The 14,035-nt window shown below is 43.9% G+C and overlaps 1 protein-coding gene across 1 annotated transcript in view; it reads left to right on the forward strand.

Annotated features, from left to right (window-relative positions):
• Positions 1-14,035, forward strand: part of TBC1D14 (TBC1 domain family member 14) — a 101,844-nt gene that overhangs the window by 8,171 nt on the left and 79,638 nt on the right. The gene's annotated exons all lie outside the window — the stretch shown is intronic.

Here is a 14,035-nt window from a genome sequence, read left to right on the forward strand (position 1 = left end):
AGCCAACAATTCTAGTTCCTCTGAGTATCAGGAATACTGCCATCTCTCTGCTCTGCCTGAGCAGGCAGGTACTGCACATGGCTGAAACACAGTGGTGGGTAAAATTCCGTACGCTGTGGTTGAGATCCACAGACGCTTGAACTCTGCACATAAATGAATGAAAGTGGAACTCTCTTCTTTTCTATGGTGTTTAAAGGAAGGAAGCATGGTCCAGGGGAAAGTCCAAGAAATTTGGATTTTCTTCCTGGCTCTGTCACTGATTTACTGTATGACTGTAGGCACATAAGGGTGGGCGGCCCTCCCTCACTGTCAGTCTCTGAGAGAGGCCACACCTCTTCGTCGTCATGCCCTGGAGTTAGTCTAAAATCAAGGGGAGGGGGTGAGCACCTGCACAGTCTAGGGGCTCACAGGCAGAGGTGACCGTCGACACAGGCCTCCTGGCCCCGTGAGGAGGAGTCTGTCACCCCGGAGGTTTCAGGGGGTAGGGAGACCTGGTCCCACCCTACTCCACATGGTAGTGGAGGAGTGTCCCACCACTAGGTCCGTGGGGCTCCAGCCAAAACACACTGCCCAGTGCTTAGTCATGAGCACAGCCAGACTGTGGTTAGCTATCCCTGGGCTACTCCCTTCCCCAGGTGTACCTAAGTTCCAGGGTTGTACACCATTTTGCCCAGATACACGGCCAGTGGTAACACCAGCAGCTCCTCAGCGTGGGGCGTCTCCAGACATTCTAGTAATTTGGGCTCGTTCGTGGGACCACAGGAGTATCTAATGGGATCTGGCTCCAGCAACAGATGCATCTGTTACCCTTAACAGCTTCAGCTCAACTGGGGTGCGTAGCCTGCCTTTTATACTTCCAGTTCCTGTCCTGCCCCTTGGCTTCTGGTCTGGTGGGTGTGGACTTCCTGATTCTAGGTGGCCCTCCTTCACTGTCAGTCTCTGAAGGAGGCCTCACCTCTTTGTTATAGTGACCTTGGGCAAGTCACTAAACATCACATGCCTTGGTTTCCCCATCTGTCAAATTGAGATAATGATACTTGCCCACTGTTAGAAAGCAGTTGGAGGTCTAGGGATGGAAACATTTTCTAGCAGTAGTATGTGCTTTTTAATATTAAATGGAAACGTATCCAATTTAAAGTCTAAATATTTGTTAAACACTTCATTTTGTTTGACTTAAGGTCATCAGTTCACTGATAAGGTGATGAATGACTAAGGATATGATTTAGTCACAGAGGTCACGGATTCCATGACTTTAATGAACCTCCATGACTTCTTCAGCTTCAGAGGGCTGGAACTGTCAGACACCTTCTCTCCTCCCTTCCCCGTCCCCATCCCTCTCCTTGATTTAGTAAAAGTCACAAAAAGGTCAGAGGCTTTGTGTCTGCATAATGGGAAAATGCTGAGACCAGAGTTAGAATATGGAACTTGAGCGCACAATTATTGAAATGGCATCATCTGGGACAGCATGGATTTCCTACATTAAAAATAACGTATCTAGACTGCTATTTCTTATCACACAAGTAGAGCTGGTACATAAGAAACAGTGTGTGCCATACTAAATTTTTTTGTTTGAGGTACCTTAGCCAAAATCATTTTTGGAGCAAGGTGTCTGGTATGCCGTAGAATTCCAAGCAATAATTGCTTGGAAGTTTTTTGTTGTGCAGCTTTGGCTATAACAAACCTGTTTTTCCTGTCTGATTATTTCAATGAACCACTTACTCTTCCTTATTTAAATTTTTCTGTTTGCCAAAAGAAAATACAGATGAAACACTGACAGAAGAGTCATTCCCGTTACTTCTCTAAAGCATGTTTTAATGACCAGGAAAAAAAAAAAAGAAAAGCTGTTGATTTAGAACCATGGAACTGACTGTTAAAAACATTGTTCTCTAAGCTGTGATTTCTCTTGTTATTTTGATGTTGTAATATATTTGAGTACTCCACTATGGGCTTGGCTCATCAGTAATGGTTCTACAATTCTAGGTTCAAAAGCTTTTGTGGGCTTCTACTTATTGGTTGCCATGGAACCAGACAATTCAGAAACAGAAGAATTCTTGGCACTTCAAAGCCTACAGAACTTGAACTTTTGCCTCCTTTCCTGCTCAATATAGTTGTGAGCACAAGCAAATGCTGTACTATTGCTTGGAGAAATCAATGGCATTGGCATGCTAAGGCTTTGTCCACAGAATTTTTTTTCTTTAATCCCACTCTCCTCCCCACACCAGGAAAATAAAACAAGCCTACCTCTGGTGTAGCTCCATTAGTGGTAACACCAATGTGTAGGTAATTCCAATGCTTTCACCAGTGTTTCAGTGAATAAAATACTGTAAGGTTAAAAAGCATTGTCTAGACAATGCAATAAAGTGTCAGTGTTTATGAGCTCCTGGATGCAGAGTGGCTTAACTTAAATTAAAATGATTAAAATCAGCAAGCAGGAAACCTTGATTTAAATAAATTCTAGTCTTGATTTGCAATTGTGCTCTGTAGTTATTTTCCCAGAGAAGGTTTGATTCTCTTTGGTTACTAACCAGGATTCTTTCACCTTGAAAAATAAACTGAGTGGGAGTTTAGATTGAAAGAGGAAAATAAGTTTTCCTTCTTTTCAACTCCCACTTGGTTTCTCAAATTTGAATGAGCTAATCTTTGAATTGAATTAGTTGTTGAATAAACTGAAATTAAGCAAATATTCTCTGTACATCTGCAGAAGAGACTCTTGCTATCAAAAGGTGGGTTAGCACTTCAGCAAACTCTGGTTCCAAGTGCTTAGCCATTGACTTTCACCAGTTCAATAGTCTGACTTTTTTTTAAACTTTGGCAGCAAGAATGTATTGCTTGAATATTTTTTTAATTTATCTTTTAAATTATTTTAATAGACTATAGAAAGTTTTTGCATTAACAAAGGGTGTCATAATTTCAAATTCAGTTTTAAAGAGTTTGTTTTAATAGCTACATCTATATTTAATTTACATTTTATTTAGTTTAAATTTTTAATCTTTTAAAAAAGCAAATTTTTATCCACTCTGATTGAAAGCAAAACTGACACCTTCAATATCTCCTAAAAGGGAAATATTTTGGAACAAAATATCATATCAATCTTAACAGGTAACTTCTGGCACTGGGTGATACAACCAGGAGTGCATATATAACTCAGCTCAGCATAGAAGCAAAGTGATCAATTTGTTTACTACTTTTATTCTTCTATTTTTTGTTTTACATAACTAATAGCTAATGAAAGTGCAGCATTTTTAAACCTTGATGGAACTACCTCAGTCAGACATTTCTTTATATGTGGGCTTGGAAAATCAACTGAACAGCAAGGAATCTTGCACTGGTATATGTATTGCACCCTGATGCTAACTTTCATCTGCTCTCCATAGTGCAGAAACACATGCTGCCTTGTAGAGCATAAATATTGATGCACTTGTCAGAGGTTATAACGAGTACTTGCCTTGGAAAGAGTCTGCCCCACAACTTCAGTTCTTTGTTTCCTTTGAGTTTATCTAGTTCTGTGAGTAAGAATCGCTGAGAAATACAACTATTTAAGAGACTCCATTTTATTCAATTAATTTGCTGGGAGGCAGGAAGTGTCGTGTATTTCTTTTACATGGTAAATTGTAGGGCTGCTATGAACAGGTCAGGCTTCTGTATCAGATATGGGCTGACTATAGAACTGCTTTCTCAAAGAGAAGATACCTGAGATGTCTTCCATAAGATCCTGGTGCTGGCTCAGATGGGGCCGCCTCACTCTCCAGTCTGGGGGAGCCAGGCAGGCCATTCATGGCGCATGGGGGGGTGGAGCATAGGAGTGAAAGCGGGAGCAGCTGCCCCTCAGCCTCCATCGCCCTCCGCCCATCATGAGGCCGCCCCATCTGAGCCAGCGCTAGGCTGCGTGGCTGGAGTGGCAGGCAAGTGTGGGGTGCCGGGCTGGCCCTTCACGACAGGCAAAGGCGTCAGGAGGCTGAGGGGCGTCTGCTCCCGCTTCTGTGCCCCCCTCCGCCCCCCCGCGTGTCGTGAAGGGTCAGCCCGGCCCCTTTCCCCAGGCTGGGGGGGGTGAGACCGCCCCTCACCTGAGCCAGCGCCGGGCTGCAGGGCTGCTGGAGTGGTGAGTAAGTGCGAGGGGGATGTGCTAGGCTGGCCCTTCGCAACAGGTGTGGGGCGGAGGGTACAGGAGACGCTGAGGGGCACCCCTCAGCGTCTCATCCCCTGCGTGTCGTGAAGTGCCGGCCCAACCCCCCTCCCTAAGCTGGGCTGCAGAGGGAGAGGCAGGTGCTGGATAAGTGTGGGGAATGGGGGGCAGTGGAGCCAAGCCTGCATTTGCACCCCCTGTGCCCCCCCCCCAGGTGGAGACCCCCCCTTCCTGAGGCAGCTGGGGGGTGGTGCTGGGACCCATCTTACCCTACGTGTGTGGGGGGGGAGGGGCACAAATATAGGCTTGGAGTGCCTGGGTTCCAGAGACCCTCTGTATGCCACTGCACAGTAGTGCTCCCTAGTGGCTGAACCATATAATACAGTTCATCAGTCCATTACAGGGAAGGTGAGAGTTTGTACTGTTGGCTAAGTCATGGATGAATTTTGTTTGTTGTTTCTGTAGTTCTCACTCCCCTCTTCAGCAATCTGAATTTTCAAGTAATTGCAATTGAAACTTGCAGCTGTTGTCTTGTGGAAAGTTACTTCAAACATATTGGACCACCCCTGATAAAGCACAGGTGCAGGTAGTTAACAATTGTCAGGAATCCAGGGGCCCTGAATCCATATGGTAGTACAGCTTCAGTGTCATTGCAGTGGTTCTAGGGGAATAAAGACATGTGCCTTCAGTATGGAATTGCTGCTTTTTCTGAAACTGACGTTTGAACTCAACATTGATGGGCACTTGTAGTAGTGAAAGCCTGGTTAGCGATGATGAGCCCTGGTAGCAGCTTCAGTCCCTGGACCCTTGAAAGGAATGAAGGGAATCTCTCCATGTCAGCTCAGGGATCAGAGTGAAGAAGACTCCCTGCACTTCTCTTCTGACTCAGGTGTTCCCAAGCCCCTACTCAGACCTCTGAATGTGAAGATGAATGCTCCCACAAGTAGCTCTTTTGCTCCCTGTCTTCATGCAAAGGTGACCCAAACTCAGAAACAGAAGCTGCTCTGCAGCTTTCTTACTGCTACTCTATTGAAAGCCCCAGGGCAGTGAGTGAGTGGGAGGAATTCCTCCTAGAGCAAGCCATAAATGTGATGTCATTGGGCTTGTTCATGAGAAAGGGGTGAGATACTTGTGAATATAGCTGAGAAACTGATGTGGGTGAAAAGTGCTGCCAAAAGCACAAAGTAAACAAACAGACTTCTTGGCAATTTGTGCCTAGGGATCTTAGTTGTTGTGCCTGAAGTGCACAGCCCAGCCCCAGCCCAGCCCCAAAACCAAACCTTTTCAGATAAAAGTGAATTTTTAAAGTGGACTCTGCCCCTTTGAAAATATTGAGGAAAGCAAATTGCCCTGAAAAAGGAACACAGGTAAAGAAATGGTCAGATTGGTGTCCTGTAGATACTCCCTGTACGGAAGAGGGAGGCAGTGGCTCTTCTCTCTTCCTTTAAGTGCCATGAAGGATAGGAGGAAGATATAAATTAACTGTATGTTTAGGCTCTGATTCAGTCATGCTGCATGTAAATATGTGCTTAACTTTAAACGTACTCATGTGCTTAACTGGTTTGCTGAGTCAGAGCTTTTATGAGCATTGCTATCCAGGCCCAGCTTTTTATGTGCTGTCCGTGAAAATAAGGCTTTTCACATAAATCTCTGACCACACATTTATTCTCTGTTGGAACGTGCCCTGCTGAGAACTGATCTATGGAGTTCCGCCTTTTTTTCTGCATTCTCTCCTGTAGAAGTGGGAGCCCTTAAGAGTGAGAGCTGATCCAGTCTTCTAAGGATGTGTTATGTTTTTGTTTTGTTTTTTTAATCCAGGTGTTCACGGGCACCCGATAAAGGACTGCAATCTTTAAAATCTTGGGAGAGAACAAGCAGCATAAGGTTTTTCCTTGCTGCCAGGGTGTCTTTTATCTTTTCCATCTTCTTCCCACCAAAAAGGATCTTTCAGTAAATTCTCTTGGGAAGATGGATCTGGCTCAGACCTGGATACCAGAAATGTGTTGACTAGACATGTAATCCAAATCCAGTCAAAAAATTTATGACTTTGGCCTGTTGCTGCTTTATGTGGGTTATTGTCCTTATAATCCTAGAGAAAGGAGAGAAAACATATCCATCCTCTTTTTATTATTCCCAGTGCAAAATATCGGTTTGTGGTTGTAGAGGGGCATTTTTAGCAACCAGTCAGGTGTCCAAGCCACTGCCAGATTATTGAGATGAACTATCAATTATTTTGCTTATTGCATTTAGTAGACCTCTGTAGCCTTCACATATTTAGGCAGGCCAGGAGAGAAGGGACCACGAGAATTGACCACAAGAATTGAGCATGATTCTGCATCCTCCTGCTTTCTAAATGCTGGGGTACATCTGTGGAAAAAGAGGAAGTTTATCTATATTTGATTTCTGGGGTGGTTGGGTGTGGGTGTGTGTCAGTGTCAGGGCCCATGAGACTGCAAACTGCAAAAACACATCTGCATAAGTAACAGCTTAAAAGTGCTTGCTTAATGGTTTTTCTTTGATTGACATGTTGATGTATTGAAGCAGTTACTATCTAAAAGGGGTAGACAGATCTGAGGAATTTAGATTTGACCTTCTGGATATCTCTTGGAATCCCTAGCTGGCCATTTGAACTTTGTCATTTGACCCCTCGAGACCCCTCCAGATCATGGGTAACTATTATTTGGGGTGCTCTACAACCTATTGTGTTTGTATGTGCTTGAGACTAATATTGTAGAGACTTTTAAATAAAGGCATTCAGTTGGGAGTGCTGGAGATTAATAAAGGAAAGGCTCTAAAGTTAAAGCACTTGCTTTTGATTTGTCTGTGCCAGCCATATAGCAGATGGAAGGCGCTGCATTTCCCTTCATTTATGTCCTGATACTGACTCACAGAGAACAAAGTTATGGATTTGAAGAACCCTGAGTAACAGCGGCCACCTGAAAAATAATTACTCTAATTTGCAATCAAGGAGGAATGTAGATGGGACTGTTGATAGAGGCCTTGGGAATCAGAGTAATGACTGACACTTTGGACTAAATACTGAAACTATTAGATTCTTTCAAGTATAATTTGGAATGATTGGCTATGTTGTCTGGAACTAAGGATTTATGAGACCAATATACATACATCTCCTGGAAAAGTCCACTGTGCTAATTAATGGAAACCCCTTTTAAAGCTATCTCTTGCTGTTTTGAAACCATGAAAAGAGAATATCATGTAATAACTCTTTGTTGTACTGAAGTAATTGAGAAGTTAGCATGATGTTAAGAGTATAAAGGCCCTATTTTTACCCTGATAAGTTATTATGGAAATAAGGTATGATGATGATCATGCATTTTTTCTGATGAGAAATTAACTTGGACCTCTGTCTGCCAATAGAGGGAAACTGGAAAGCCCAAAGATTTTTCTCTTGTCTGCCCCTTTGCTGGTTCCTCTCCCCTCGCCTTCCATGTACACATAGCTGGCTTTTCCTTTCCCATTTTGAGAATACTCGTAATGCAATCCCTCCACTATTTTAATAGAGTTCTGATTACCAGTGGGGCACGAGGATTCAAGAGGTCTTAGCCCTTGTCTCCAAGAGCTCACACTATCTCGCTCTTCTACCTCTGATCTTTTATCCGTTTTCAGGATTGTGACCACTGTTCAAAAGAAGCTTGAAACACTAATCGGTGTGGCTGTGTTTAAAAACACTGAGATTATGGAGTGGTTTAAGGACTCTTCCAGAAGTCTGAGTTTCAGGCTGAAATCCTGAATTTATGGAGGACTGCCTATTCCGTGTCTTTGATATGGCATGCTTATGGATTCTGACTCCTGCTCAGAAGAGTAACACACCTAGCTGTGTTCTGCATAGCTTTATTTAAAAACAAAACAAAACAAAAAAAACACCTTGAGGGATGTTACCCAGTCCCAAACCTCTTCCAAGTATGTAAAATGACATAGTGACAATTTCTACTGGTTACTTCAAAACCTTTGTGACCATGCACAAATTATAATGAGTGAGTTCCTAATTCTTCATATACATGCTTTTTCTCATACAATAGGATGGTGGAAAACCCCATGTTTACTTTCTCTCTTTGGGTAGGTTAAAAAAATCAAACCGGCAATGCCATCAGATGATAGATAGTGGGGAAAAAAATGAGGCTTCCTTGCACCCAGTGCATTCTTATGTCTTATTTTGTTACTGACAGAGTAAAAATACTATATTAAATTAAAATGCTTAATTAAAAATTTAAATGAACGGAATTGTTCATAAGCATACAAAAATCACTAAACAAATTGGCTTTTATCTCATTTAATCTTTCCTTTACTCATTATTTACATTTCCAGTAGCGCCTAGCAGCCCCAGTCAGGCCTAGTTCCCCAGGGTACTAAGCACAGTAGAAATGTATAAGAATACAGTCCCTGCTCTACAGTATTTACAACCTACTTTGAGACAAGATACAAGTGTGTGACAGACAATAGGAGGGAAGAGAGAGGAAGCAGGAGTACAGTGATCATAAGTTTTTAGCAATTAGACAGTTTAACAGTATGCACAATGGGAAGGTTCAGACCATATTTTTTCTGTCTGTTTTGCCTATATATAGATATATAGGTAAATATAGGGCTGTGGAACATCGTGGGAGGGGTAAGAAGATGAATAGAGGAATGAAGGGTGAAGTCATGGAGGAGGATAGGAGCAGGAGGCAATGTGAGGGAGAATAAGTAAAAACCTCCAAAATAGCCACAAAAAGTCAATTAACTGCAGCTGTAGGGGTCCAAAGGTTGAAACACTGAGTTGTAGAAATTAAACCTGTAATGTCAATGAAGCAAAGGTGGACACTGCTGCTCTGCTGGGCCCCAGGGCTCCCTAAGCTTATCTGGCTGTCCATTGTGAAGAGGCAGCTTCTGAGACCTCTTGACTCCAGTTGGGTCCCCCTGTGTATAGTGAGGAAAGGCATAGATATCAGCTGAATCTGCTGGTCTGCTAGGTGGCTTTCAAGCTCTCCTCTGGAACCCTATCTGCTGGTAGTGATGGGGGAACAACATAGGAAGATGAAAGGTGGTGCTCGTTCCCATAACAGAACTTGGTGGCAGGGGGGAGACTAATACTGGCAATCATTAAAATCGAGTAGTGCAAAGGTTTTCAACTGGGGGTATGCGTATCCCTGGGGGTACTTCAGAGTATTGTAGGGGGTATGCAAGAGAACCAACTCCTCCTCCTCCTACTGCCCCCCGTTGCAGCTGCCTCAGCAAGCGCAATGCACGCAGAGCAGTGGAGGCGGCTGTGGGAAGGGGAGAGCGCGCGTGAGTGAGCGAGCAGAGGAGTTTCAGCCTTGCAGGAAGAAACTTTTGCCCCATGTGCATTGTATGGCGGTGGCTGCCTGGCCCAGCTCTTTGCAGTGCGGGGGCAGGGGATGCAGAGCAGCCACCACCTGCAGGCTGAGTAGTGTCTGTGGCTCCAAGGGCTTGGCCTGGGGTCCGTGCCATGCCTCGGCGCACCGACTCAGGTTTGTGCGGCGGGCTGGAGGCCCAGGAGGAATTGTCTCAGGTTGTTGGGTGGGAAGGATGTTTTGCGAGGGAAGCTGGCAGTGGAGGGTGGCAGCATCTGTGCAGAGGGACGGGGGGTGGTAGGGCTAGGGAGTGGCTGCTCGCAGAGCTGGGGATGAGGGTGTGGGTGCGTGCGTGGTGGTGGCAGTGTGGTGGGGGAAAGGGTCTGGCCTTGGCCATTTCTCCGGAGTAGAGGGTTTGTTGGTTCACAGGTCGCTCGCTTTTTGCAACGTGGCTCCGGTTCTCGGCTCAGGGTTTCCCCACCACCTTTTCCACTAATGCACCCGCTGCCTCCCCCAGGCAAGAGCATGCACTGCCAGCCAGCTGTGGGAGGGGAACTGGGGTGACTGTGAATTTTTTTACTCTTTCTGATAAATGAAATTGTGCACCCTTTCAGTTATGTTTCTGAGGTTCTTAAATATTTTCTTTCAGGAAAAGTACAAAAATACAAAGTGGTGAGTGAACTGTTCAGTACAAGAATCATCACTAGTATTAGGTCTCAGGAAAGCAAATATACATGGTATTTTTATGACGGGGGTGTATTAACAGAAGGCACCACACATGATCATGAAGTCAGTGTATGTTAGCTGCAAATATATGAAGGGCATGTTATATCACAACCACATATTATGCATTTACAGCATCAGATGTTAATGTATTTTTCCCCCTTGTTGTCCCCCTTGTGAGGTTGCAATACCTCCATTCTAAATATACTAGAAGTGTAGTTCCAATTTCCTTGTTTAGCAGCAAGCAAAATTTTTGGGACTGATTAGCTGCTGGTTGGTAACATCCCCAGCATTTACTATGGCTAGCAAAGACAGCTATGTAGCCTGGTAGCCTGAGTAAAATGTTTGGGTTGTTCTGGAAAAACCATAAAGCTAATGAATTTGGGTTTGTTTCTAGTATTTTGCCTATATCTTGTGACAGTGAGACATGTAACTCGGCTTCATTTCTTTTTATCTCCAAGGTCAGTTGGTATGACAAAGGAATTAAGGGACTGATTGCTTGCAAGGTGTCCTTTTATTATCATACTTCTTAAAGTTCTCTAATGGAAACATTCTTGACCTCCGGCTTTGACATATTATCTAATCACATTTGTATAATAGGTTACCCTTGTATATAGAAAGTGCTGTGTGATGGGGCAGATACCGTTTGTATAAAGAAAAGGAATCAAATATGTCTGTGACCTTGTGCCTGGAGGGACCACACTGAGAGTGCTTACTCGGGGCAAACTGCAAGGAATAGGGCAGACAATCTCCAAAACTGGTGGCTTATTCTATAATTAAATTCACTGAGCCAGTAACCAAACAGCTTCTGTATTACCACACTGGTTACCAAGAAGCCAAACTACAGTCCCTTTTAAGCAGTCCAACCTTAGGCTCCCCTCCAGACAACCAAGTCTAATATAGCGAGAGATTACTAAAAACCTTATTCACCATATATAAAGGTCTACCAATCCCAGGAGACCAGACACATTGCCTACCAGGTCAGTGAATATTTCAGATTTTACCCAAATACATGCTTACACTCTTTATTAACTAAATCTAAGATTTATTAATAAAAAGAAAGAAGAGTTGCTATGGTTAAAAGATTAAAATAAATAAATATATATACACACACTCAGATATGAGTAAAGTTCTTGAGTCAATATTATAACAGAGATGGTGAGGCTGCTGATTTGTAAAAGTCTTTCTGGAATCAGTTTAAAAGGTTAACCAATAGGCAGTCCATGTGCAGAGTTTGTTCAAATTTTTCCATGAGAATTCCAGGGTGAATCCAGAGTAAGCTGGAGACTTAGGCTTTCCCTGTCAAAGTTAAGAAGATCTGAGATAAAAAGGATCAGGCCCAGAGCTTTCTTTGTTGTTGCAGACAGCCATCATCACAGCAGGGCCTCCTTTGGATGATGAATAGGTAATGTATATTGTTGCTTTGAAGCTAATCTCTGTTTCCTATGCATACCTAGGTAACTAGTTGCATTCATTAGCAGAAGGTAATTAACCATTTAAACAGGTCACAGGTAGTTTACTGTGTGAAATATACAAGTTTCAAAGATAAATGATTGAGGACAATAATACTATTACACCACAAGTCCCATCTAAATTATAATCTCCTGTTTTTATCTCTGAATCAATAGAATACACTAATGAAGCATTGTGAGACAGGAACAGAATTTTAGCACTACAAGCTAATTAATAACATTGTTAAATGTCTAACGATATAAATAATGCAGACAAAATATACTTATAACTACCCTTTGATTCTCTAACAATAGAGGCATACTTATTAAAAATTTTAGTCTCCTTAATGTGACTTTGATAACTATCTCCAAGGAATGGCCCTGTTTATCATTTCAATACCTCCTGTTAAATTGCTATGGGTCATACATAAGGTTAAGATTTCGTCGTTGTTTTTAGTGGAAGTCAGGGACAGGTCCCGGGCAGTAAACAGAAATTCATGGTAGCCTGTGACCTGTCCCTGACTTTGACTAAAAGTAACGATGACAAAATGGGGCTGATAGGGGGAGGAGTAAAGCCAGAGTGGGGGAGGGGACGAGAGTCTGAGCTCCACTGCAGGAGGTGGGAGGTCTAACCCCTGCTGCCCACAGCAGCTGAGAGCTCTAGGGCTCCCCACTGCCTATGGCATGCCCGTAGCTTCTGGTTTGGAGCTCCAGGCCCCCGCTGACTGGTAGCTTTGGCCTGCCATCCGGAAAATGTCACAGTGGTCTCTGAAAGTGACGGAATCCGTGACCTACGGGACATAATCTTATTGTTAGTCATGCATCGGTTGACCAGTCTGTCAGTGTCACAATGGGTATGTCTACACTGACGGCAGCAAAGTCGCTGCCGTCAGATCGATCTTTCTGGATTGATTGAGCGTCGGTGTAGACCCGCTCAATCAATCAGGAAGTCGATGCTGGTAAACCACCCCTTCAAACGGTATAGCTCTGTGTCCCATCAGCGCAGCGCAGCGCAATGAAGACCCTGGGCAGAAGGGAAGCACAGCAGTTGACGGGAGTTACGCAAGCTACTCTGCACAGCTTGCGTAACTCCCATCGACTGCCGCCGAATCTCCAGGTAAGTGAAGTCCAGGGCAATGTCAGAAACTAAATTTGCTAATTTTATTGTTGCATCCGTGTGTCCTTGCTACTCATCTGTACAGTGAACTTAAACTCTGGATTGTCCTTTACGGGACTGAATATTCAATTTGATAGATCAGGGTTTTTGAGTGGCAAATCATTTTAATGAACAAAGGATTATTTGTCAAGGCTAATAAGTGTTCAGGATGTGGGAATGTCTTCTGCAGTGTACCAAACGGAGTTGCTAAATCATTTTCTAAGTTGAAGATGAGTACATGCCTGTTGTCAGATCTGGTTGAGCTCCCCCTGTTGTGATGGTATCCATATGTGAATCCTACGTGCTCTTATCTTGCTTAAGCTCTGCAGAGTTCTAGGCACTGTCCCTGGCTTTGGACCTGTAGGCGTGCACACCAGGCGTGGACCTCATGTCCAACACCCTGGTTGCAGTGGGGTCCTTAGACCCTGAAACAGGTGCCATCTCTCCATCAGCTCTTGCATATTCCCCCTGAATCCGCCCAAAGGTGTGAACCTTCTGGTTCACAGTTTACCTCTTCAGGGGCATTCAATAGTGAAAGCAGACAGACATATGGATGGACTTTTGCCCAGGATCCTGAAATGCCATTGCCCTTTGCTACAGGTAGCAGGAGAAATACACAGATGTATACAAAATAATACACACATCTATATGCATTTCCCTGCCTCTGGTTCCTCACCACTCTGTAGCATTCCTTGGGCTTCTGCAGAGTCCTCTGGGGTGGCTGGGATCCTTGTCTTGCAGTTTGTAGCTTTTTTTCTGGGAAGCCTTTCTAGATCAGCTAACTCTTTGCTTTTGGGTGGTCCCACAATTGCGTTGGATACTCTGGCTACAAAAGCATGCCCATCTCTTCCTCTTTCCTGCCCAAAGCTTCCCACATCTCTGTGAATCTTTCCTCAGTTTTGTTCCCCTACTGCCTTTTGTTCTGTCCTTCTACTGGGTTTTTTCCCCACTCTCTTCCTCTCCCCTCCCACTTTCTCAGAGAGAAAATTAATCAAACTGGTTTCCCCAGGCTTCAGCCAACCTATTGTCCCAAGATGCTTCTGTGACATTACTTGGGGAACAATCTTGGTTGATGGACAGCTGTCTCCCCTCAATTCTGCAACCTAGGGTGCCTTTTACCCTGCTTCACTGTGAGAATAACCACTCCTGGTCTGTTCTCACACAGCCTTCAGCATGTAAATCACTCCCAGCTATACTGTATGAGTGTGATAGCCAGCCACTCATGAATAACACTACAGGGCAACACCAGCAAACTCCCAATCCCAAACTTTCC

Source organism: Emydura macquarii, unplaced genomic scaffold (assembly GCF_026122565.2).
Source record: "Emydura macquarii macquarii isolate MOO-44397 ecotype Brisbane River unplaced genomic scaffold, CSIRO-AGI_Emac_v2 contig_1768, whole genome shotgun sequence".
NCBI classification, from domain to species: domain Eukaryota; kingdom Metazoa; phylum Chordata; order Testudines; family Chelidae; genus Emydura; species Emydura macquarii.